A 27,186-nucleotide genomic window follows, 5' to 3' on the forward strand; every position below is an offset into this window, starting at 1 on the left:
AAACCCTTCAATTCCAGGATTCATCCTGGAATTTACAGCTTCAAGCTTCATTGATAGGAACTACAGAAGGCATTAAGAACGACGATCGATTCATCCTGGAATTTACAGCTTCAAGCTTCATTGATAGGAACTACAGAAGGCATTAAGAACGACGATCATTAAGAACAATTTCAGACTTTGTTGTAAGGTATTCTAGACTTCATGACAATTGGGAAGAACGAATTACTTTTATGCTATAATCATACTTCTATTTTGATTTTATTTTTTCTTAAATATATCTACTTTTGCATTGTCGACATACATTTGACTACTTTGTATCACGTAGAATCGAGTCATCGAGAAGGCAACCTTATTAGGGGTCGATTCAACCACAGATGACGATGCATTTTCTTTCACCCAGATGTTAGATTCCTTACACGGAGGCATCATGGTAGTTATGAAAGAGCCATGGGCGTTGGTGCCACTCGGTCTTATTTGTGGGCGTCATCCATACAAAAAATCAACACTTCTAATCAGCAGCTACGTCGCGAGTTGGCTGATCTTAGAGCTCAGGTAGTTGAGATGGACTGTCTCAGGGAGGAGTTTTCACTAGTACAAAATTGGTCTGTCCAAACGGTTGGAACCGTTTGGGAAAACTGTGTTCCAAACGGTTACAACCGTTTGAACAACAAAAAGAACTGTTTGGGCTGAAGCCGTTGGGGATGAGCCTGCCCCAACGGTTGCCCAAACGGTTACAACCGTTTGGACAAAGGCCCAAACGGTTACAACCGTTTGGACTGTATCCCAAACGGTTGTAACCGTTTGGGACTACAATATATGCCAAACGGTTTCCACCGTTGGCCAGATACTTGTCCAAACGGTTGAAACCGTTTGGACAACTTTAGGCCAAACGGTTTCAACCGTTTGGACAAGTATCTGGCCAAACGGTTTCAACCGTTTGGACAAGTATCTGGCCAAACGGTTGAAACTATTTGGCCTGTTAATTTTAATATTTTCTTCACCAACTATTTTATTTATTTATTTGGTTACATTTATAATATGCACATCTTACACAATGATTACTCAATATCTCACAATGAAATTAAAAACATATATATACACAAAAATATCTCAAGCGGTGCTAAATATCCAATATTATGTATACTTACAAAATGATTACCAATATATAATATTAGCGATACATACATATATATCCTTGCATATATCACATTGAATATTAATATTGTTAGGATATATTTGTTAATTAATTTTAATCGGTATTAATATCTAATAAGATTAGCAATAACCCTATTCACCCCCCCTCTAGGGTACTTTCAATTGGTATCAGAGCTTGGTGCTCTTGATTAGAGGCTTAATCGCCTAGAGTCAAAGTTCCTTGTTCTCATTATTGTTGCTAATCTTGCTTTGATATTATTTATTTTGCTTGCCCATACATTATAAATATGTATGATAATTTTAGTTTTGGCTACGATACAAATGTTGCTCCTAGATATAGTAACTTCCCCTATGAACAATGGTGTGGTAGATTCAAAATCTTTGTTGAGTCTAAAAATATAGATTTATAGGAAGTTATTGACAATGCATATATTATGCCCATTGCCCACTTTGGAGAAATCCAATTGGAGCAAACATTACAAGAAAATGTTTACAATGAACAAGTTAGTGTTAGAATTTATGCATAAAGCTTTTGGTCCTATTATTTCTAACGAACTTGCTCATTTTGATAGTGCTTACACAATTTGGAAATTATTTGAAGCACATCAAGGGAACTTGGAGGCGATCCGACGATCTTTGGCGGCTCCCTCTACAAGTTCACAAGGAGCCTCATCATGCACACGACCACTAGAAGATAGCCCTAGTGAGGTATGCGAGTCCGATAACGATGATGATCTTACTATTGATGAACTCGCACATGGTTATGAATTATTAATGCATGATTATAAAAAATTGAAACATAGCTTTATTGACTTAAAAAGCAAGCATGCCGAATTAAAATCATCTCATGAAACACTAGCCACCAAGTTTGATCTCATTGCAAATGAAAATGTAAATCTCAAAAATTGCAATGAAAAATTAAAATTGGAAAATGCTAGTTTGTTTCATGAAAAATGTGATGCTATGTTAGAAGTTGAGAACATTAGAAAAGAGCTTAATTCTTTCAAAATTGATCATGCATGTTCTACTTCTAAATGCTTATGTGAAAAAGATGAGTTGAATCAAGTTAGAAATAGAATATCCACTTTAGATTCAACATTAAAAACTTGCATTGTTAATAACAACAAGCTTATGGACTTGTGCGCAAAGTCCCACAAAAATGTTTCCAAGAAACCTATTTACTATGCACACAAGTATAACAAAATTTGCAAATGCTCTATTTGCGGTCGTAAAGGCCATGTAACTAAATTTTGTTATAATGCACAAAAGCCTAACAAGCCTAATCATGTTTGTGCATCCCATCAAGCTTCATCACACACACACATGCATATGCATCATTTTCTCATCATAAGCATGCTAGTGTGTTTAAATGTGATCATTGTGGTCGTTTTGGCCATTTGGCAAACTTTTGTTTTGACTTAAAAAAGATTTCACATTTGCCAAATGTTTCTAATAGACCACAAAAGTTTGTGTAGTGTTTGTGGTAGGTTTGGACACTTAGCGAAATTTTGCTTTGATTTACAAAATATTTCAAAATCGCAAGTTGTTCCAAAAGAACTATCTTCGTTTAAAAATGTTTCACATTTGTAAAACAATTTTAAAAGACCATCTCTATTTGCAAATGTTCCACATGCACATCCACATGGTCAACATAAACAAATGTATTCTCTTCATTGCACTTATTGCAATCGAATGGGTCATTTGCATAATTATTGCTATGACCGGATCCGTGCACAAAATGTGCCCAAAAGGGATCATAACCCTAGGGCTTTAAGCTTAAATGATAGGGGTCATGTCCCTAGACTCTTAGGTACCAAGAGTAATTGGGTACCAAAATATGTTTAATCTTTAAGAACGATTCCTTAGATTTTTAGTTTTTCATGTTCTTAAAGATGTTTTTATTTAAAGTTTTATAAAAAAAATTAAAAACAATTTTATACTTAGTATTTGATTTGAAAAGTTATCATTCATATTTTTTTTCTTGTTATGCTCACCTCTCTTGTTTTTGTCGAAAATGATACAATATATACACTTTGAATTTCTTTTAGTATCATTTGAGGCTTTTTATTTGAACCTTCATGAGGTTCATGATTTTAATTTTTTTTTTCTTTTTTGTTTATATCCAAATAATGGTTTATGGTAGAAAATTTATAATTTTTTTTAATCATTTGATGTTTGATTTTCTTTTAATTTTTTTTGGTTTTAGACTCTTGTGACACTTTGTATTAATGATACACATATGAGTGTTCACTTGGTCTTGTATGTGAGTGGTGTTTAGCACACTTTCATTTATGCTTGCTCACATGTTTGCCATGATCCTTATTGCATAAATTCTTTATGGCTTTTTGATAGGGGGAGCCTTCCCCATATTCTTGTTTATACTCACCTATGCTTTATGATAGGGGGAGCTTTCGCTCTCTTATTCTTTTGTTTCCCCATTTTGATGTTGCCAAAGGGGGAGAAACAAGTGGATTGTGAGTATATTTTGAGAGTATTATGTTCTATTGAATATCTTATATACTCTTTGTGAATATTGTTTGTCATCATAAAAAAGAGGGAGATTGTTAGGTCTCATGTTATGAGCCTACATCTTCTAATCTTGTTTTGATGATTACAAACAATTCCTAATATTGTTTGTCTAATGTGGAAACTTCACTGGTTGAGGTCCTTCAACTTGACGGAGGCCTCGTACTGCCGCATCATAAATCTGAGAGGTAATAAGTGCACATTGAAAATCACAAGAACAGTGGTCAGATATGTAAAAGCCAAAATAAGCTTTGCCCAACATAAAAGAAGAATTTTGACTGCTTACCCTTTTTTCAAATTATAGACTCCTTGATAACCTCTCATTTCAAATGGAACCGCCAATTTCTGCATTGATAAATTCCATAAGAATCTTAGAAAAGACATCGAAACCAAAAATTTGTAAATTAAAAGCAAAAGCAATAGGCAACTGATAGCATGTCACGCAACCAATTAATAAACAAAAGAAATATAGTCATTTAGTATTAGAATCTATGATGTCATATTTTTAAACCTTAATTATTTATGTATACATGTGGTTGTTCACAAAGCCAGCAGAAGTGTGTTAAACCTTCAAGCCTTACCTATAAGAATTCATCATTATTGATCAATAAGGAAGGGAAAATAGAGAGGTTATACCAAAATATTGATCAAGAGAATATTAAAAATGTACTCATAGAGTAATTCAAAGGTTTACCGATTCTGGTACAGCCTCCCAGCCCACTAGCTCTTCACATTTAAGACATCCGACAACTTCAACACAACCTATAACCAGAATCATATACAACAATTTGTTACATGGTGACGCTATAACGAGGAGAAACGATGACAAAGAATTTCGTTCCAGATCATTTCATAGCAAATAATATCCAAATACCTTGATTGTAAGATTATGTGTAAAGAAATATAGTCCATCTATTATTAATGCACATGACATAAAGATGTGAAACTTACAAATGGTCATACATAAATCAAGTGCAGCTCTTATCATATCAGTACATATTAAATGATGGAAATGTATGATCTTTCTGGTTCCGTAAATCATATCATACTTGTCTTAGAACAAAATACAAAACCAAAAAAGCTAATTCCTAGGGGTAGCTGAATAAGAATAATCCAAGGCAGTTTTTACCTCAGATCTATGGTAAGAACATAAAAATTTGGTACGGGTTAAATATGCCGCTATGCCTATGGACATGGTCCTTTCTTTTCTATGTTTACATACATTTCAATACAAACATGACAAAGAATTAATAAGCACCGGACATGGTCCTTTCTTTTCTATGTTTACATACATTTCAATACAAACATGACAAAGAATTAATAAGCACCATATAGAAATTAAACAGATTCCACACTAAATGTACTCGTTCTAACTTATAAATAGATCAATGTTAATTTTCTTAAACTTTAGTGTTAGATCTAAACCAAAACTTGAGATCTAAAACCATATAGCCATGATTAATTCAAAGAGATTAACAAGAATCATAGATGAGCGGAAGCTTATACCTGAATCCATGGATGAACCTTGAGATGAGTTTTGGATCTTCTAACCTTAGGGTTTCTCTAAATCCGAATTTCTCTAGCTAGATGGGGGTGTAGAGAATTAGAGAAATGTAACCCTAGGTTAGGGACCATAACCCCTTATTTATAGATGTTGTACATTTATAATTTGGCCCCTCAACAAATTACAATTACAACCTGGTATCTGCACATATGACCCCATGATCATTTAAATACCAAATTAACCCAACTTAATTGATCACTTTAGTGGGTTATCCTGAAAGATAGCAATACACATTGATTAATCATATGTGCCCACAAATAGATTTATTAGATTAAATCCAACAATCTCCCACTTGGGCACCATATGATTCCTTAAATTGTGTATAACCTTATGAGCTCAAAAATTGCTATCACTGAAAAGGTATTTCCGAACAATCTCGTCCATTGACTATATCAATATAGGATCAAAGCGGCCTTCGTCACATTTATCGTGACTCGACCCATCAATGGTCACATATACCAATACAATCAAACGACATAGATCAATCATGGATGTGCAGCATGAAAATTACATGCAATGTGATCAGTACATGTCTATTTTCAACTGGTCCTCCTTAGTGAGGTCAAAACCAAACATAATGTAACAGAGTGTCTTAACTGAATACTTTATTCTGATCAGACAATACAACCAAACATAAAGCACCACAAATACAAACTCCCACTAAAACATAATATCCTCAAATAATACCACACCCATATGAGCAGTATGCTCATGAAAGACCTTAGGTGGCAATCCCTTAGTAAGAGGATCAGCTATCATGGAGTATGAAAGACCTTAGGTGGTAATCCCTTAGTAAGAGGATCAGCTATCATGGAGTTTGTCCCAATGTGCTCTATGGATATCTGTCCACTCTGTACCCTTTCTTTCACAACCAGGAACTTAATGTCAATATGTTTTGACTTAGTTGAGCTCCTGTTGTTATTGGAATACATTACTGCAGATTTATTGTCACAATATAATATTAGTGGTCTTTCAACATTTTCCAAAATACGCAGTCCCGTGACAAAATTTCGCAGCCATATTCCTTGATTGGATGCCTCATAGCTATAAATTCTGCTGCCATAGTGGAGGAAGCTACTAGTGTCTGTTTGACACTTTTCCATGATATAGCTCCTCCTGCTAACATATAAATGTAGCCTGATGTAGACTTTCTGCTATCTTGGCATCCAGCAAAATCAGAATCCGAATACCCAATGACTTCTAATTTTTCTGATTTTCTGTATGTGAGCATGTAATCTTTTGTTTTCTGAAGATACCTCATAACCCTTTTGACTGCTATCCAATGATCCATACCAGGGTTGCTTAAGTATCTGCCTAACATCCCAACAATGTACGCAATATCCGGACGCGTACATACCTGAGCATACATTAGACTTCCTACAGCCGAAGCATAAGGAATCTTCTGCATTTCCTGAATTTCAAGGTTACCTTTAGGGCACTGATTGAGACTAAACTTGTCTCCTTTAGCAACAGGGGTGTCACCTGGTCTGCAATCTTGCATGCCAAACCTTTTAAGTACCTTATCGATATAGCTCTTTTGTGATAATCCAAGAATACCCCGAGAGCGATCTCGATGTATCTGGATCCCTAATATAAAAGAGGCGTCCCCAAGATCTTTCATCTCAAAATTCTTTGATAGAAATCTCTTGGTTTCGTGCAACATGCCTATATCATTAGTGGCAAGCAAGATGTCATCGACATACAGAACCAGAAAAATATACTTACTCCCACTGAACTTGTGATATACACAGTCATCAACAATGTTCATCTCAAAACCGAACGAGATAACTATTTGTTGAAACTTATGATACCATTGACGAGGAGCTTGCTTGAGTCCATAGATGGATTTCCTTAATTTGCAAACCATATTCTTTGGGTCTCCTGACACAAAGTTTTCTGGTTGCACCATATAAATCATCTCATCAATGTCTCCATTGAGAAATGCAGTCTTAACATCCATCTGATGTAACTCAAGATCATAATGAGCAACAAGTGCCATGATTATTCTGAAAGAGTCTTTCGATGAAACCGGAGAGAAAGTCTCTGTATAATCAATGCCTTCCTTTTGAGTATAGCCTTTAGCCACAAGACGTGCCTTATACCTCTCCACATTACCATTTGCATCCCGCTTGGTTTTAAAAATCCATTTACAACCAATTGGTTTTGCACCTTCTGGCAATGGGACAAGTTCCCAAACCTTATTGTCTTGCATAGACTTATACTCTTCATTCATGGCATCAATCCACTGTTGAGAGTTAGAACTTTTCATGGCCTGAGAGAAGTTGATTGGATCATCTTCTAACATTCCACTACTTTCCTCATGTTCTTGGAGAAATACAATATAATCATCCGGAATAGCATTTCTCCTTTCTCTCGTGGATCTCCTTAATGGCACTGGTTCTTGAGGTTGTTGAGTTTGTTCTTCTGGAACAGGGAGTTGTTCAACATTATCATCTTGAGGTTCCGGATTTACTTCTTGAGCAACAACAGGTATAGGAACCTGAATATTATCAAAAGTAACTGTATGGATAGGATCTGAAACCAATTCCTCCTCAAAACTATTGTCTCTAACCTTATTTCTCCCCCCAAACTCAATATCCTCAAAGAATATTGTTGTTCCCGTCTCAAAAATATTCCTTAGTGTGGGATCATAAAACTTATAGCCCCTAGAGCGTTCAGAGTATCCAATAAAATAGCTGCTAACTGTTTTGGAGTCTAATTTCTTTTCATTTGGCCTATAAGGCCTTGCCTCAGTTGGACATCCCCAAATATGTAAATGCTTTAAACTGGGCTTTCGACCAGTCCAAAGCTCATAAGGTGTTTTAGCAACTGCTTTACTTGGTACTCTATTCAGAATGTAAGCTGCTGTCTTAAATGTTTCTCCCCAGAGTGACTCTGGTAAAGAAGAATGAGCAATCATACTTCTTACTATATCTTTAAGAGTCCTATTTCATCTTTCAGCTACACCATTCATGCTAGGTGAATCCGGCATGGTGTACTGTGGGACGATACCGCATTCCTCTAGGTATCTAGCAAATGGTCCTGGACGTTGTTCGCCTGAACCATCATATCTACCGTAGTACTCACCACCACGATCAGATCTAACGGTTTTAATTCTTCTGTTGAGTTGATTCTCAACTTCAGCTTTATAGGCTTTGAACATGTCCAGAGACTCAGATTTTTCATGAATAAGATATAGGTGCCCATAACGTGAGTAATCGTCTATGAATGATATAAAATATTGTTGACCATTCCAGGATTCCGTAGGGAATGGCCCACAAATATCCGTATGTATCAATTCTAAGACATCCGAAGATCTGTTGGCACCTAATCTTTTCACTTTGGTCTGTTTTCCCTTGATACATTCAACACATACGTCGAAGTCCGAAAAATCAAGGGAATCCAAAATGCCATCAGACACAAGACGCTCAACTCTACCTTTTGAGATATGACCTAAGCGCTTATGCCATAATGTCGCCGAATTTTCCTTATTTAATTTACGCTTAGTACCACGTGATTCCACATGCAAGGATTCATTGTAAGAAGCAATTGTATCAAGCAAATATAGGTTGTCATAAATACTCAAGTAACCGGTTCCCACAACATTTGAATTAAAAGATAAACTGAATTGACTGTTTCCAAATGAACAAGAATAACCTGATTTGTCCAATACAGAAACAGAAACCAAATTCCGTCTAAAAGACGGTACTACAAAAGTATCTTTTAAATCCAAATAATAACCAGTTCCTAACAACAACCTAAAGTGCCCAATTGCTTCCACATCTACCGATTGTCCGTCGCCCACAAAGATGTGTCTTTCAACATCACTTGGCTTTCGGTAGCTCATGCAACCCTGCATAGAAACACTTATGTGAGTAGTAGCACCAGAGTCTAACCACCAAGTGTTTCTAGGTACTGAAGCTAAATTAACCTCAGAACAGACCAAAGCAAGGAACGTACCCTTATTATCACGCCAGGCGTGATATTTTGTACAGTCCTTCTTTACATGTCCAGGCTTCTTACAGAAGAAACAACCCTGATTATCCTTATGTTGTTTCTTCTCAACTGGACCCTTAGCAGCTTCCTTATCATTCTTCCTTTTCTTGCCCTTATCCTTAGAGGCATAGGCCAAATGAGCACTTTCTGTCTTATCTTGCTTCAACCTGTCTTCTTCTTGCACACAGTATGAAATGAGCTCATTTAGAGTCCATTTCTCCTTTTGACAGTTATAACTGACCTTAAATTGGTTAAACTGTGCAGGAAGAGACAACAAAACCAGATGCACTAATAACTCGTCACAAAGATCGAGTTTAAGTGCCTTAAGTTTTGAAGCAATATGAGACATTTCCATAATGTACTCCCTGATGTTTCCCTTGCCCTTATACTTCATCGAAATCAAGCGAGCTAAAAGCGTGCTTGTTTCTACCTTATCGTTTTTAGCAAAACGCTTCTTAATTTCGGCAAGGAAATCTTTAGTCTTAGTAATGCCTTCGGATTCTATGCCCCTGAAGGCTCCCGGAACGCCGCGCTTAATGATCATAAGACTCATACGATTTGAACGCTCCCACTTCTCATGCTCCTTCTTTGCATCAGGAGTGCTTTCCACATTGAGAGGTAGGGGTTGTTCAGTTCTTAATGCATAGTCAAGATCCATGCAGCCAAGAACAATTAATATGTTCTCTTTCCAAACCTTGAAGTTTGTCCCATTTAGCATGGGAATTGAGTTATTATTAGCAGAAATTGTTGCAGCAGATGCATTAGCTGAAATAAAACAAAAAAAATGCTCACATCAATAACCATAATCAATAATCAATAAAATTCAAATAATGACAATCCCCATCCAAGATATCTGGCATAACATTAATATCAAGTCTTTGGACAGTAATATTAACTTGTAAGTGATACCTTGTTGCAATGATCAAACATTGACAACAACTCATGTCAAATAATGAAACTATCTTTGGATCGATTCATTATTCACATGTAAACCTTATAATTGTCACACGCTTATCATCGCAGATGTGTATACAATCTAAATAAATATTAACCTTCCTTTGGGCCGATTAAATATTTACACGAAAGCATACACATAAACATCTCATATTCCTCATGAACAATCTACACAAGAGAGGTTACTTTGGCAACTTCTTGTTTCAATTAATCAATTGGAGTGAGAGACAACCTTAATACCTTAGTGTCATAATATTTGAATTAAATAATTGATTAAAAAACCGAAATAGATTTAAATTAAAAAATTTAATTTAAATCAACTGAATTTCCAAAAAACTTAATTGGGGTCTCACAGCTTAATTAGGGCCCATAACTTAATTGAATAAATTAAGTATACCAAAGTGGACCCATGAAAAGCTGAGGCTTAACCATAGTGAACACGAAGTTCGCTTGACTTCGAACGCGAGGTTCGACTGTATTGAGTACGAGACTCACTTAAGTACGAACGCGAGGTTCGTTTGAGAATGAACGCGAGGTTCGTTTGAATAATGAATGCGAGGTTCAACTTGAGAACGAACGCGAGGTTCGTTAAAAAAAATGAACGCGAGGTTCGACTGAAGCACGAACGCGAGGTTCGAGTGAAGCACGAATGCGAGGTTCGACTGAAGCACGAACGCGAGGTTCGTCTGAAGCACGAACGCGAGGTTCGTCTGAAGTATGAACGCGAGGTTTGTCTGAAGCACGAACGCGAGGTTCGTCTGAAATGAACGTGAGGTTCAACTTAAGTTGAGCGCGAGGCTCACCTGAGAACTGAACGCGAGGTTCACCTTAGAACGAACGCGAGGTTTGTTAAAATTGAGCTTGACGCTGACCTGAGTTGAATGCGGGGTTCACCTTAGAACGAACGCGAGGTTCGTTAAAATTGAGCTTGACGCTCACCTGAGTTGAACGCGAGGTTCACCTTAGAACTGAGCACGAGGCTCACCTTAGAACGAACGCGAAGTTCGTTGAGCGCGAGGCTCACTTGATAACGAAAGCAAAGTTCGTTTGAACGCGAAGTTCGGTTAAAATTGAACGAACGCGAGGTTCGTTTGAAGCTTTCAGCTTCGCCAAAATTTGAGGTAACCACCTCCTTAATGTTCGCCACGTTTTAATGCACGAACCCTTAGGGTTTCAAACTGAAACCGCCGCCATTAAATCAAAAAACAGATCTAGAATCGAATAAAAAAGAGTTTTCTTGATCCAGATCCAAGAAAAAACCGCCGAAAGATCCGAACAAAAAAGTGCGCTACAGTTCATCCGAACAAAAAACTTTACTGTTTATCCGAAAAAAATTTTGTTACTGTTCATCCGAAAAATTTTCGTTACTGTTCATCTGAACAAAAAATTTACTGAATCCTTAACCAGAGATTTAAGATCAAAAAACCCAATAAAACTTAAATCCCTAAGAATTAATCAAGGTGGCTCTAATACCACTTGTTAGATCTAAACCAAAACTTGAGATCTAAAATCATATAGCCATGATTAATTCAAAGAGATTAACAAGAATCATAGATGAGCGGAAGCTTATACCTGAATCCATGGATGAACCTTGAGATGAGTTTTGGATCTTCTAACCTTAGGGTTTCTCTAAATCCGAATTTCTCTAGCTAGATGGGGGTGTAGAGAATTAGAGAATGTAACCCTAGGTTAGGAACCATAACCCCTTATTTATAGATGTTGTACATTTGTAATTTGGCCCCTCAACAAATTACAATTACAACCTGGTATCTGCACATATAACCCAATGACTTATTTAAATACCCAATTAACCCAAATTAATTGATCACTTTAGTGGGTTATCATGAGAGATAGCAATACACATTGATTAATCATATGTGCCCACAAATAGATTTATTAGATTAAATCCAACATTTAATCTACGGGGGAAAAAGTTGCGATCTTTAATAAAAAATATAAGAAAAAAATATCGAATTCAATACGCACCAAGAAGTCGAGACACCGGATAATGCTCAGGGAACTTAATATTAGTAATCCCATTAACAAAAGAAATCTCCCTGTAGAAATCCTCCATTGCTTTGATGGTCTCGGGCTCTGGAACTTTGGAAGCAACATGAATCCAAAGACGACCTTCAAATTATAAGAAAATCATATGATAACAACTTCAAACTTTAAAAAAAACCCTAACACAACGAATTGGCGAAGACCAGCGATGCGGTGGAATCGATGGAGGCGGTGGAGGAGGATCGAGAGCGCCGACGAAGATGAGGCGGAGAAGGATCGCGAGAGCCGACGAAGACGAGGCGGAGGCGAATATCAGGAGTACACGAGGGAGGTGGAGGGGAATTTGAGAGGGTGGAGTGAAAATTTTGGGGATGAAATTTTTGGCGCCGCTGGGTGAAAAATTAGGGAGAACGTGCGGGTCAGAAAAACTGATTGTAATTTTTTTTAAAACCCTAACATATAACTCCCAAACGGGTTTCAACCATTTGGGCTAATACGTTCCAAATGATTTAAACCGTTTGGGAGCTCCGTTTGGGGTTATTTAATAGTCCAAATGGTTTTAACCGTTTGGGATAATTAATCCAAACATTTTAAACTGTTTGGGCTATTTCGACTTGTCCAAACGGTTCCAATAACCGTTTGGCCAGACCTGTTTTGTACTAGTGTTTGGTCTCAGACGCATTGGATTAATAATAATAGGGTACATATGCTAATATGCACACACTCTCTCATACATATGTACATTATCATACACAAATATACATACATCTACTACTTATACATACATAAAAATACACATAGACTTAACACTCAGACACGTATACACTCATACATTGCAATTACTTTATAGGTTAATTCTCAGGGCGCCCGTCCTGTTCCCACTTCTAACGATCCACCATCTTTTACTCGTCCTGCTCTAATTCCTCAGTCCGCTGCTGATATACAACATTCTGCTCGTCCTGCTTCGACTACCACACTTCTACTTCCAGTGCTCAAGGTTTATCATAGGAGAATCTTGCTAGGATATTTACAGACTTGATGCGTACAGGCTTATACCAGGAGGACATTCTTAGATGAATTTCTTCTGTTCCTTGACTGGATGGATCGGGCCACTTTTATCTTATTTTGGACATTTGAGACATTTTGGATGTTAGAGACAAATACATAATATTGGATGCTTTTCATTATGAGATATTGAGTAATTATTGTGTGACGCCTCTACTTTCACACAAGGCTATAGTCCAAGGTGAACTCAATGATGTTAAACCTGTCATGCACCCACACTGTGCAACAACATGTTTTACCATCACAATAATATCACTTTAGTGGAATCAATAAATAATCAAGTGTAGATACAAAGCAGATAAAATAAAGATAAGAATGCAATGAACATGATATAGAGAAAATATATCTAAAATTAGTCATAATCATGTTCCAACTGAGTACAACAGAGTACAACTAAGAAACTGGAATAAATGTGAAATATCACAATACATAATAGTCAATTAAAATAGTACTAAGGCACACAACCTTTCAAAATGAAATACAACTCTAATGTCTAAAAATAAACCATAACTACTGTGAAGCACAAATAATACTACTAATAATAAATAATGATGGAAGCTAAGCCGAAACTCCATCAAGCTGCGACTCTCTGAACGCCTGACACATTGCCTGAAAAGAGGAGAAATAACAACTGTCAAAGTGCTAGCAAGATCATCTCCACCACTCCCAGAGGGAAGGGGGTTTGGAGTATAAAAAAATACAAGTTAGTACATATAGATATGTAAAGCATCTATCCTGAACTAAGAGAAAATTAAGATTTAGAAATTCACCACTCGAGAATTAGTACATCGAGCGGAATAATAATCCAAATAAGGAAACCCTCATGTATATACCATGTCTCTAATTGTGAATCGCTAAATCCCACTCCAAATTCTATGAATAAAATAATAAATAAAAGAACAACACATCATCAAATCTTATCCAATACAAGTCACGTTAAATATCTCACACTACCCTCGGGTAGGTAGTGTTGTCACAAGAATAATAACCCGTTAAAAGAATCTCGCATAACATACGTCCTGTAAAATAACCTCAATCTTATACCATACTCTCGAGGTAAATAACTTAGGAGCATGAACACAAATCTATATGATCCTCTAACAGAAATAATGATGTTGAGTAAGGCACTCACAATATCCAGTGGCATCACCTACCTTACACAATCACCCTATGGAAATAGACGTATCAACAATGATGCACATGGAGAGAAGTTTACCATGGTTACATTATAGTATACCAACTAACGCACTCTGAGTGTAGTCCCCCACGGTCTCATTGTAGAGTGCCAACTAACCCACTCAAGCATCCAAACTATCATGAAATGTAATATGTGTCACTCTCTATCATGACAAATGCAAAATATAGTGTATGTATCTCCAAATGCTCGTGTGTGCTCAAAATCCAATACGCGTACCCTCGTATACGACCTACGTATATCGATGGGCGATTCGTACTTCGTGTGTATGATCGAAACATGTGAGAAAAAACAAGGTTCTCAATAGTGCCCAGACCAGTCGACTTATCATGTGCCATCGGTCGACTGATGGCTTGTACAAATCGTGCACAAGTGCCTTGATCGGTAGCCTAGTGGTCCATGACCGGTCGACTGACAAGAGCAATTTCAAATCCTTCTAATAGTTTATTGGTTGACTGATCATCCTCTATCGGTCGATCGACTAGAAGTAAAAACACAGTTTTCTGAAACAATCTGATATTCTCATAAATTCATTAAAAACTAAATTTCTCAATAAAACTCATGTGTTAAAACTTGTTTAAGGGATATTAGGGTTTATTCAACTACATGAAATCACAAATATCAAATTCAATTAAAGTCTAAATACCCTAATATGTTTATAAGTGTAAATCAATCGTGAAAACAAACAAGTTTAACAAAACTCTATTTGAACCAAGTTTGAATCTTAAACCCAAAACTACAAATTCATTTTATATCTTTTCAAATCAAAAATATTCAATCTTTATATCATATAGTTCATAAAGAGTGATTTTTATACATTAACTAGGTTTTAAAGATCGATAAAGCCAAATAAAAACATTTTAATATAGGGGATGTGTTAGGAGGAGATGAAACTCGCCTCAAAACATGATAACTCCCCAAATATGTAAGAAACATGATCCTCCTTCGTCAAAAAGCCCACGATCTTACCCTCCTCTTGATTCTTGCTTCTCCAAGCTCTCAAAACTCACAAAATAAATTCTAGGGTTCTGAACGTGTGAAAACAAGAAAAAGGGAAGTATACACAAACACACACACACACACACACACAAATGGGTCAAGCCGAAGCAAAGCTGACCCGAAACCAAAAATATCCAGTTTGTGCACCCATTGGTCGACTGATCACAAGGCGTAGGTTGACTGATCTAGGGCCATCAATCAACTAAAAACTTTGTATTAGTCGACCGACTGACACAAAGTTTTTTGCCGACTGATTATGCATACGTGCATGATTACACTTGTATATTTACACTATATACACGTTCTCGATCTCAAATCAATTTTAACCATTATTTAATATTATTTTTCATAATATATTCAAATTTACAAGGTTTTACATTCACCCCCCTTAAAAGAAATTTATCCTCAAAATTCTGCAATCGTATCTTAGAGATTAATAATATAAGGAAAGCACGTTGAGGGGATAATCCAGACAAGGAAACCCTCACATACACATCTCATACCATTAATCTCCAGATATGAATCACATAAGCAAAGAATTACACTTAACATCTGAAATGTAAATACTCCCACTTAACCCCTAATTAAACGAAATAAGTATGTCGGGCGAAAAATCCAAACAAGGAACCCTACATATATATACCATATGTTCCGAATGATTAGGAGCTAAGTGTTAATACCCACATTCCAGTGTTAAATATAAATGTGGCTATAATGATAAAATGAACACAACAATATCATTGCTAACATTATACCTACTCAAACAGGTGTGAGTAGTCGGGACACATATCCTCCTCACGCTCCCAGCAAGCTTCTTCAGCTCCTTTCTGGTTCCACTGCACTTTGACTAACAAAATCAATTTATTTCTAAGTCTCTTGTCCTCACTGGCAAAAATACGAACTAGGATCTCAATGTTGGTCAAATTTGCCTGAAGCTCTAAATCCAGTGCGTCAATCACCCTCTACAGCTCCTTATCACGTAAATGCTTCTTGAGCATCGAAACATGAAAGACATCGTGCACTCCCGATATCGATGCTGGAAGATCTAGTCGATACAAAACAGCTCCAACACGTTCCACAATCTGTAACGAACTAATATATCTTGTGGCAAGCATTCGTTGTCTGCCAATTCGTTGGATACCCTTCATAGGTGACACCTTTAACAAAACATAATCTCTAACGAGAAACTCTAAAGGTCGACACCTCTGATCCGCGTAACTCGTTTCCTGGCTCTAGGTTGCAAGAATATGTTCTCGAATCAATGTTATCTTCTCTAAAGTTTGCCTAACCAAATCTGGTCCAAGTAGCAAGCTATCTTCCGGCTCTGCCCAAATAATCGGGGATCTACAAGGCCTTCCATACAAAGCCTCATAAGGAGCTATACCTATCGCCGAGTGATAACTGTTGTTATATACAAACTCAATCAATGGAATATGGTCCTCCCAGCTACCGTGGAAACCAATAACACATGCCCAGAACATGTCCTCCAACAGTTAGTTGACTATCTTCGTTTGGCTATCTGCTTGCGGGTAGAATATACCACTATATGATAGCTGGCTGACAAAAGAATTCGGGAAGCTCTTCTAGAAATGTGATATGAAAACTAAGCCACGATCTGATACAATCATTTATGGGACTCCATGCAGTCTCACAATCTCCTGGATGAAAATCCTCACATTAGTCTCCACTGTGTAAGTTCTCTTAACGGATAGGACTCCATGCAGTCTCACATTCCCTTTATTAGACCTCGACAATCCTATGATGAAATCCATACAAATATTTGCCTACTTCCACTTAGGAATGGGTAAATGCTGTAGGGTTCCCGCGGGTCTCTGATATTCTACATTCACTTGCTGACAGATAAAGCACTTAGATGCATACTCTACGATATCGCTATGCATACTACTCCACCAAAAATGTCTCTGAAAGCATACTAATGACACTAGGAAAGAACTCTAGAGGGGGTGAATAGGGTTTATACTAATCTAATCCGATTTAATGCTGATTAAAACTAATTGACAAGTTATCCTAGCAAATAACATATGCAATTAGTTATTAGTAACGATAAGTAATATAAACAAGGGTCAAACATGATAAACAAATGATACAATTGTGATAGGGCAATGTAAACAATACAAACACACAATATGATCACGGAGTTCGGACCTTCCGTCCTACGTCTCCATTCCCCACTCCCAGGGAGAAATCTACTATCACACCGGGTTTTTAATGATCACCCGAAAACGTTTACACCTCACACTCGGTTTTCTAACTCACCGAAAAATTTACAACACTCACAATGTAAACACACTAACTATCATCTCAAGTGTTGGTCTCTAGCCCGTATCTCCCTCAAGTGTTAGGAATTACAACCTCTCTCTAGGCATTATCACCTACCCCACTCCTCTTAGGATGACCCCGTTTCTCATCACACACTCCTCTTAGTGTACTAGTATAATACAAAGTGAATCCTCACAATACAACATTAGGTTTTCTAGTTCACCGAAAAATTTACAACTTAAACACTTGCAATTACACCCTCTAAGTGTTGGCCTAGCCCGTGTCACCTTCCTCCGATGGTCCAATCCGCCTTGGGTTCTTTGGAAATCTCCTATTTTGGGTTTGAATCCAAGAGTCCTCTGCTTGAGCACTGACCACTCTATCAATCCATAATGGCTACTACCACCAATCTTTGGCCTAAAGTCAAACTGACTGAGAGTGAGAAGATATCGATACAATGAGCACCTCAAAGCTACAAGCCCATGATGATACTTCCTACTCAACACCTCTTCTACAATGTTCGCCTTTCTCAGATGATACTGAAGTGGGTACTCATAATCCTTAATGAACTCGACCCATCGTCGCTATCTTCTACATGTTGGGTACGAGTACGGCTTCATGATAAAAGTACCCGAGTAACATAGGAGCGACTGTTATTTTCCTCTAGGCACTTCTTAAATTATGAGTTACATTAATACCTCATGATTTATATACTATTTACATATTTCTATTTTATTTAATAATATGAACATGTTTAAACTGTTTAGCTTTTAATTGTAACCCTACATTCGAACCAAAGTCATGATCAAGCTTAGCTTATTCCCTAAATCCATGTTTGTAGAAGTCGTTACTGATAAATCATTTTATTTATGTTAGCATGGCTTGTAACTACTTCAGATATAAGAATTGGATGTACGTGGGTCGTGTAGAACGCATGCAATCTATTTTCGATAATGGAGTTAGTGCTTTCATGGACTTTCTACGTAAACACGATATGGTCCGATATAGGAGACTCATTTGTCCATGTAAGTTATGTGTGAATAACTTACATCAATTGGAGGAAGAAGTAGAACTTCATATTATGATGAATGGTTTTGTTAGCATTTAAAAATCTAGGGTATATCATAGAGAAATTGAAGGTCGCAGTGATGCAGATGAAGAAGAACAAGAAGAAGATAACTTGTTTCTCGATGAGGAAATAGAGGAAATGGTTAGGTAGCTCTTGGTAACACTAACCCTGCTGAAGATCTTCCTTTCGGAGGAGGACATCGTGAAGACAATTATGATAAATACATGAATGATGCTACGATGCCTATTTATAAGAATGCAAAATACTCCACGCTATCATGGTTCGTCCATCTATTCTAGATTAAATGTTTAAATAAATAGAGCAACAACTAATTTACGATGCTCGTCAAGTTTATTAAAGATTCTATGCCTCTAGGGAACCATGTGCCTGAGAGCTGGTACGAATCTCAAAAAATAATGTCTAATCTTGGTCTTATGTGTGAGATGATACATGCATGTCCTAATGATTGTATAACTAACTGGGAAGAAAATTTAGATAAGATAGAGTGTCCTATCTTTGGAGAGGGTAGATATAAGAAGAAAGTACATGGTTAGAAGAAAGATATACCTATCAAGATAGTACAATACTTTCCTATAACACAAAGGCTGCATAGGCTATTCAAGTGTAAGAAGATATCTTTAGTCAGGAAGCTCACAATATCAGGCTATTGGCTAGTGATGGCTTTTGCCCCTTCATCTTTAAAGGCAATCCGCACAGCAAATGGCCTGTTGTGATGATGGTTTATACCCTCTCGCTGTGGTTTTCTATGGACCAAACATATTTTTTGATGCCTCTTCATATTGATGGTCCTAAGTCACCGGGAAACAATATTGACATCTACCATCGACCTCTTATCGAAGAGTTAAGGTCTTTATTCACCGATGGTGTGGAGACATACGATGCGGACATGGGGACAAACTTTACCATGCGTGTAGCCTTAATGTGGACAATCGTTGATTTTCCTACGTATGGAATGCTATTTGGTTTGTCTGCACAAGGTTACATTGCATGTCCTTACCGTCATCTCCACACAACATTGAGAAGACTACCCTTTAGCAATAAGACTTGTTATTGCAACCATTAGTACATGTTGGATGAAAATCATCTTTATAGAGATGACATCATCCACTTTGATGGTACTAAAAAAAATTGCCTACATCCAGACCCATTATCCGGAGATGATATACTTGCTTAGGGAATGTTAAAAACAACATGACTTTCAAAAAGGTTAAGGGAAGACAAGAAACACCACAAGGATGAAATAAGAAAAGTATCTTCTTCGAAGAACCCTAATGGAAGACAAATAAAATGTGGCATAACCTAGACGTCATGCACATTGAGAAGGGAGTATCTGAGCACATCTTTAACTTACTTCTCTATAAAGCTGGAAACTAGTACTCCCCAATGACATGTATCACATGTCACTAGATGAAAAGAAAAAGTTTCTTCAAGTGTTATATGAGTTGAAGGTTCCTTCGGGGTTTTCAGGATCATTTAGTAAGAAAAAGATTGTTAAAGGCAATATCGAAGGGTTGAAGAGTCATGATCACCATCTTCTTCAACTCTCTCTCAGGACTTCCCTTCCTAAATCAGTCCATTTAGTGACCAACGATCTTCTTTAGAATGACGCCCGCATTTATCAACAAGATTCATCGCTTTATCCTTCTCAATATCGAATGACTTTGAGAAGTTAGAGAGTATGTCTATTTCACATAATTATATATGTTTATATGACATAATATACTTATCATATTAGTTACTCATTTTGACATTAGTATACACAAGGATGAAATACATGAAATACGTGGAATGCATAGTAATTGGAATGAGGCACATGTAACACATCATTAGGATAATTTTTGTAATTGGTTTAAACATTATGTAAGATTTTTATTATCTCATTTTTTGACTCATTCTATTAATTTAATCTAACATCTTTATGTAATTGTCATATTAACCTTTTCGTCAGAGCCGACTAACGGGTGTAGAATCAATATTAGATAAGGAACTTGGATATTTGGCTACACTTAAAGATGCTGAAGTTAAATACTATAAATGATTTGGTGTTGAAGGCTACAAGTTTGAAATCAAGTCTACAAAAGAATCTTGAACCACCCAAAATGGTGGAATTGAAACCCTAGGCACTAATGATGAGACATACTATGAGTACCTTGATAATATAATTGGTATCAACAATCCAGGATGAGTAGGATGCATTTATGTCTTTCAGTGTGTTTGGTATGATATGAAGACTGGAACTTGTAAGTTGAAAGACCATTACGGGACTTGGGTAGATGAATATGGATTGACGAGTGTAAATACCACACGTTTTTCCTTTGAGGATGATCCATTTATATTTCCAGAACAAGCATTTTAAGTATACTACTCAAAGTGCTTGAGACATTCGGGGTGGAGTGTTGTATGTCGATGGAGGCCTAGGGATACTTATGATGTCCTACAATTCGTAAATTTTGAGGTTGTAGAGATTAATGATGATGAAGAATTTGAGCAGGGAGGAGTTGTATGTCAAGATAAATCTCCTGAATCTGATAAAGTTTTGTGGATTAGGAATGATTTGAATAGTAAAATACTTGTACATATTCCTACAACTTCTAGGGAATCTGTAGAACCAAACACTTCTATAAAGCAAAAAAGGTAACCATTATAAAAATTCATATTGTTTAAAATTTATATCTTCAAATTTATTAATATGTCTATTTCGCATATATCTTATATGAATTGTAAAATTCTTTCTAGGGCTTGACGAAGATGTCTAGAGTTCCATCACGGAACATAGCACGTAACTTATACAGTGCGAAGACCTGCATCCTCAGGCGAGAGAGTGTAGGAGAGAACTCGAATCTGCTCATGTTGCTACATCTGTACCTAGCGTTAGGGAGTTTACTCCAGTCGTAGGTAACTATTTAATTTTCTTTTGATTCTGTTTTAACATGACACCTAATCTTTATTCCTTACTTATATCTCTTTATTTTGTATTTTTAATGTCACAATTGTGCTACTCTTGCTATTTAATAGAACCATCTTATCTTGATTAGCAAATCAGCAAGCGCCTACAGAAGAAAATTATTTACAGACGACTACCCTTCACACTCCATACTTTCTAGACAATCGTCTAGTCAGTATATTTTTAGTGTATTAAATTTTAATCTTAATACGTTGAGGGTAGATATATTCAAAATAATAATTTGGCATGCTTAATTAAAACCCCAGCGCCCACACGGACCTTTACCTATTATTTTCACATCTTTTGCAAGAAGTAAGGGCATAAAGTCATAAAATTGACAGAATATTGAATATCATATTTCATTTTTTACCTAAAATGTTTAAACAAATAAATATGCCTATATGTCTAGCTACTGTAGAAATCTTCCTCTGATATTGTAATTTTGATGGTGCAGGTGGCCAGTTTTTCCAGTGAGTTGTTTGTGGTAATTTGCTAGGATATGTCTGTTTAACTCTTAGGCAATCATTTGCAATTTGCATATTCTGTTTCCTAGTTTTAGAAATCAAAGGTTGGTTGTTGTGATGAGAAACAGTTGTAATAGTGGTAATTGTGAAGTTCCGTAGATTAAAGAATCTTGGTTTTTTTTAACTCTATTTTTCTTAGACGTGATAAAACAAGGAGTTCTAGCTAGCAGTGGGATTGTTCATGCGGGCTGGCTTTTCTTCCCTTTTTTGTGTTTATTTTTTGTTTTTTGTTTTGAGCTTATCCATGGGATGTCATGCAGTTCTAACTACAAGAAAATGCATGTTTTGGTGATCAATAAGTATGGTTGGATTCCCATCATATAATTCCAAGTAAAAAAGCTTTCCAGGCTTTCTGTACAAATTTATCTAGTAACGGCCGGAAAAGATACAAAAAAAGCAACTGCACCTCTTCCATGAGCTGTCTGTAATTAGGAATATAGTTTAGCTCCACTATGCATAGCCTAACACCAAACTACTATGAGATACTTTACATTTCTTATTTATCTGCCAGAATATACCCTAAAACAAGATATCTTAATCCGAGTGATTTGCTCAATTGCCGTAATCATTGCATTCTGTTTGATGTAGCTCGAAGTTTAATGTTCAGCAAAAGTAATCATTTACTTTCTAATGATGTATCCCATTAATTTATATTCAAGGATTTGAAATCTTGGAGTTTATACTCTGAAGATCATCAAGTAAATGTTTTTGCTTCTTTTTAGTTGTTTTACTTGTTTCAGTTTTTCCGTACATGTGCATGTGCGTGTGTACGTTTGTGCACACAAGTGCATACTCTGATCGATTTGTAGAACTATCAGATTTCTACTCATTCATCTCGTAAACTTCTATAATTCGAGGATTTTAAGCTTGGGATAGTAGTTTATAGGATTGTACTTGAAGAAGAAATTGGTACTAGGTAGAACTGGCAACATGGATCGAGGGAATAATAATTTGCTTATTTATGCTATTTAATAGGGAGGAACATTTTTATTTTATTATTTACTTAACTATTACTGAATCAAATTAGTCTTCGTTCAAAATATTTTTGTGAACAGAGCCTCAATCTTTTATATTGAAACAAGTTAATAGATAAAATGGAGATGAACTTTTACTTCAGTTTCATTTGATCTCAAGGAGTTACTAGTCATAGTGTAGACAGCATTCCTTTTGCTCAGCAGCTCATGCCTGTGTTTTATATTACTGTAATTTATTTAGATTGGACTTAGTGGTGTACATGAGTCATGACGGATCTTAAAGACAAGCAAACAATATGGAAACTGCAGGCTCACATTTTTGCCAATGTCTATCATGACGCTAGTTCAGTGTGAGGAGAGACTTTGAACTATATGCTCAATAAGACAATTAATGGAATGGCTTAAACTGAAGAGGGATTTACATATGGTTTTAAGTTCTATAAATTTTAAACAGGCATATTTTGATAGGATCCATACGAAGAGATTGTGAACCATGAATAAGCGGGTATGATGTAATTTGTTTTGTAACAATGTCAATATCATACCCTGACAATTCCTTGTAGTTTTCTCTGCATGGGTGTTTGAAATGAAATGCACTAGACTTTTGTGATAGTGAGTGGGCTACATTTTACTTGGCTTGACCTTGTACCTTTTTTCATGTCATCTAGGAAGCTAACAGGCTAAAAGAACTGCTCTAGTATAAATCAGGGTTGATAGCATTGCATCTGACCATTAGCTTGCGGTAATGTATTTTGTTCATAGAATCTAGCCGTCGTTAGAATAAGCTACACAACCTGTACAGAAAACGTGTAGACAAATTCTTGGAGGTCTAGATTTATGTTTAATTTAATTAATATATCTGCTATCATCATGAAATATTTGTATTTACATAAAACATTTTTATTGTCTAGCTGCATCTACATCTACGCCGGCATGTGTTCCAAATCACTCCTTTAATCTTCGTCCTAATCGTGCTCTTACACATGCGGAGCAACAGGGTGATGGAGATAGCAGTTTGTATATATATCATTTTAATTTATATTATTTATTATTCTTTATATTATCTAATGTCTTATCTATCTCATCACATACAGTGAAATCACGGTTCTTTGTTCGCACTCGAGGCTCCAATACTGCCCATAAGCTGAAGCCCGATGCTAAAAAGGGAGAGAAGGCATGACTTCTGTACCTCAATAATAGGGGCCGCCCCCATTGGTAATTATGCTGAGAAATGGGTAAAGTATGTGCGGGTGGAGAGCCGTGGGTATCGCAAATATCCTCTCCATTTAGAATGGCACGACAAACATATTAGGTCATTTGATGATTTCTTTATAAGATGTCAGGTATAAATATATATGTATTTTGATTTATCTGATTAATTTATTATCATTTTGTACATAATATTTTAACCATGTGATTCGTTTATTAAATATGCAGAAGGATTATGGGTTTCTCCCCCTAGATCCTAATCAGCCTCTCTCCTATCATATTCATTATCGAGGAATGAAGTCTCAGTTGTAGGAGAGGCTCCGGTATAATAGGTGTCAGGTTAAACATGAGTGTTATGAGGTGTGGAAAAATACTTCCGAAGCAGAGAGGGAGGCTCTCTTTGCTACGCCAGCATTTTCTTAGATTGATAGAGACTCGTAGGCTAAAATGTACTCTTTTTATGATTCAGAGGATAAGGTGTATAGTTTAAACTAAATCCATTGTTTAGTAGGTAATTAATTTTTCCTTTGTTCGATTACAAATCTAAATATAATAATAATATGCAGGAGGAGGTAAGACGTAATGCGCAGAATCGGACGTCAAATTTGCATGGTATAGCAACATATATAGGTGGCTCGAGGAACACGTGTCGGGCTATGGATCGATTTGTAAATTTGCTTCTTAAAACTATTTAAAATTCAGATTAGATAATTCTTAATGATTTGATTGATTATACAACATATTTTTGGTGATTTATAGAAAGGTCAAATTATTAAGGATGGTGGCACACCTTGTTGTATAGTACCATAGTGCTTCAAATAGTTAGTGGGTCATTCTTTTCATTTTATTTGTGGCTGCTAGTTTTCTGTTTTTAGTGGGTCCTTTAGTCTTTAATTTGTTGGTTAGCATTTTCATTTATGCAGTTAGAGTCATGGGCCATGTTTCCCCACTTTCTCCTTATTTTTAGCTATTTCAGTAGTGGTGTAAGCCTACTTAAGGCTTTGATTGATTTGTGTAAGGTGTGTTATTGCAGTTAATGAAAAGAAACTTTACTTTCTTCCCAATAATATTCTGGTATCAGAGCTTTGAGAGAGAGAAAACACGGGCAATTTTACTCTCCTCCAAAAAAAAACCAAGTCCGATCTTTAACTGGAAAAGGGAAAGTAAGAGAGAGAGAAGTGAAGTAAACACACACCATAAAAAAAATTGAGCGATGGCAAATAACGGGATGAGTTCCGTTTCTCAGCCCTTAATTCCAACTTTTAAGGGCGAAAATTATCACTTTTGGAGTTTGAAGATGAAAACCATGTTCAAGTCTTAAGAGCTGTGAGACTTAGTCGAGAACGAGTTTGAAGATCCAAAACCTGCTGTACCCGACCAACAGTTGCGGGAGAATCGCAAGAAGAATGCAAAGGCTTTGTTTCTCATTCAACAGGCCCTTGATGATGAAATTTTTGCCCGAATTGCAGCAGCTTGTACCTCCACTCAGGCATGGGAGATACTAAAGCAAGAGTATTTATGCGACAAGAAGGTAATTGCTGTGAAATTGCAAACTCTCCGTCGCAATTTTGAAATGTTGGCTATGAAAACTGGTGAATTTGTGCAAGTGTATCTGTCTAGAGTGTCTGGGCTTGTGAATCATATGAAATCGTATGGTGAAGACGTCAGTAATGCAAGTGTATCTGTCTAGAGTGTCTGGGCTTGTGAATCATATGAAATCGTATGGTGAAGACGTCAGTAATGAAATTGTTGTGAGTAAAGTTTTGAGGAGTTTAACCTTAAAATTTGATCATGTGGTTGCTTCCATTGAGGAGTCTAAGGACCAATCTACATATTCTTTTTATGAGTTGTTGAGTTCCCTGTTGGCTCATGAAGATAGGTTGAATAGGTCCTATGAAAAGGTTGACGAAAAGGCATTTCAGGCAAAGGGGGAGTCCTACTATAAAGGCAGGTCAGAAAGTTTAGCAGGAAGAGGTCAAGGCAGAGGTGGTTTCCGTGGCCGAGGTCGTGGTGGTGGTAGAGGCAGAGGTCAGTTTGGTGATCAACGTCAGCATAAGAGCACCATCCAGTGCCGTTATTGCAAAAAACTTGATGCGGCATAATCAGTGAAAACTTTGGTTAAGGAACCGATGAGGTAGGACCTGAATTTTTCTAAGGCAAAGACTACAGCTAAAAACTCTTTCTCTGTGACAGAGTAGTTTTGCTGGGCATCATTCAGAGTCCTACTGGCGTAGTAAATCACATGTGGTTTTCCATCAAACCGTTGTCCTAAAACAGCTCCAATCGCAGAATCAGATGCATCACACATCAGTTCGAATGGTAAGGTCCAGTCCGGTGCATGAATGATAGGAGCAGTGGTTAGCTCTTTTTTCAGATATTCAAAAGCTTTGAGGCAGTCGGGAGAGAAGACAAATGATGTATCCTTGGCTAAGAGATTGGTCAAGGGTCTAGCAATTTTGCTGAAATCCATGATGAAACGTCGGTAAAAACCAGCATGACCAAGAAATGATCTGACATCTTTGACTGTTTTGAGAGGAAGGAGATTGGAAATAAGATCTACCTTAGCTTTGTCCACTTCGATTCCCCTATTAGAAACCACATGTCCTAAGACAATGCCTTGTTTGACCATGAAATGACATTTCTCCCAATTGAGAGTCAGATTTTCTCCCTACACCGTTCTAGGACCAGTTTAAGATGATGAAAACAT

The 27,186-nt window shown here is 36.7% G+C and overlaps 1 long non-coding RNA gene across 2 annotated transcripts in view; it reads left to right on the top strand.

Moving 5' to 3' along the window:
* Positions 1-25,127, top strand: part of LOC109846947 — a 33,261-nt gene extending 8,134 nt beyond the window's left edge. The window contains exons 2-6 of one of the 2 annotated variants that reach the window (XR_002248588.1): positions 1,728-1,863; positions 21,565-21,723; positions 24,365-24,613; positions 24,708-24,956; positions 25,046-25,127. This is a non-coding gene — a long non-coding RNA (uncharacterized LOC109846947). The remainder of the gene's footprint in view (positions 1-1,727; positions 1,864-21,564; positions 21,724-24,364; positions 24,614-24,707; positions 24,957-25,045) is intronic. The other variant, XR_002248587.1, reaches the window with a different exon arrangement.

The sequence above is a fragment of the Asparagus officinalis genome, chromosome 7, assembly GCF_001876935.1.
Source record: "Asparagus officinalis chromosome 7, Aspof.V1, whole genome shotgun sequence".
Classification (NCBI taxonomy): Eukaryota; Viridiplantae; Streptophyta; class Magnoliopsida; order Asparagales; family Asparagaceae; genus Asparagus; species Asparagus officinalis.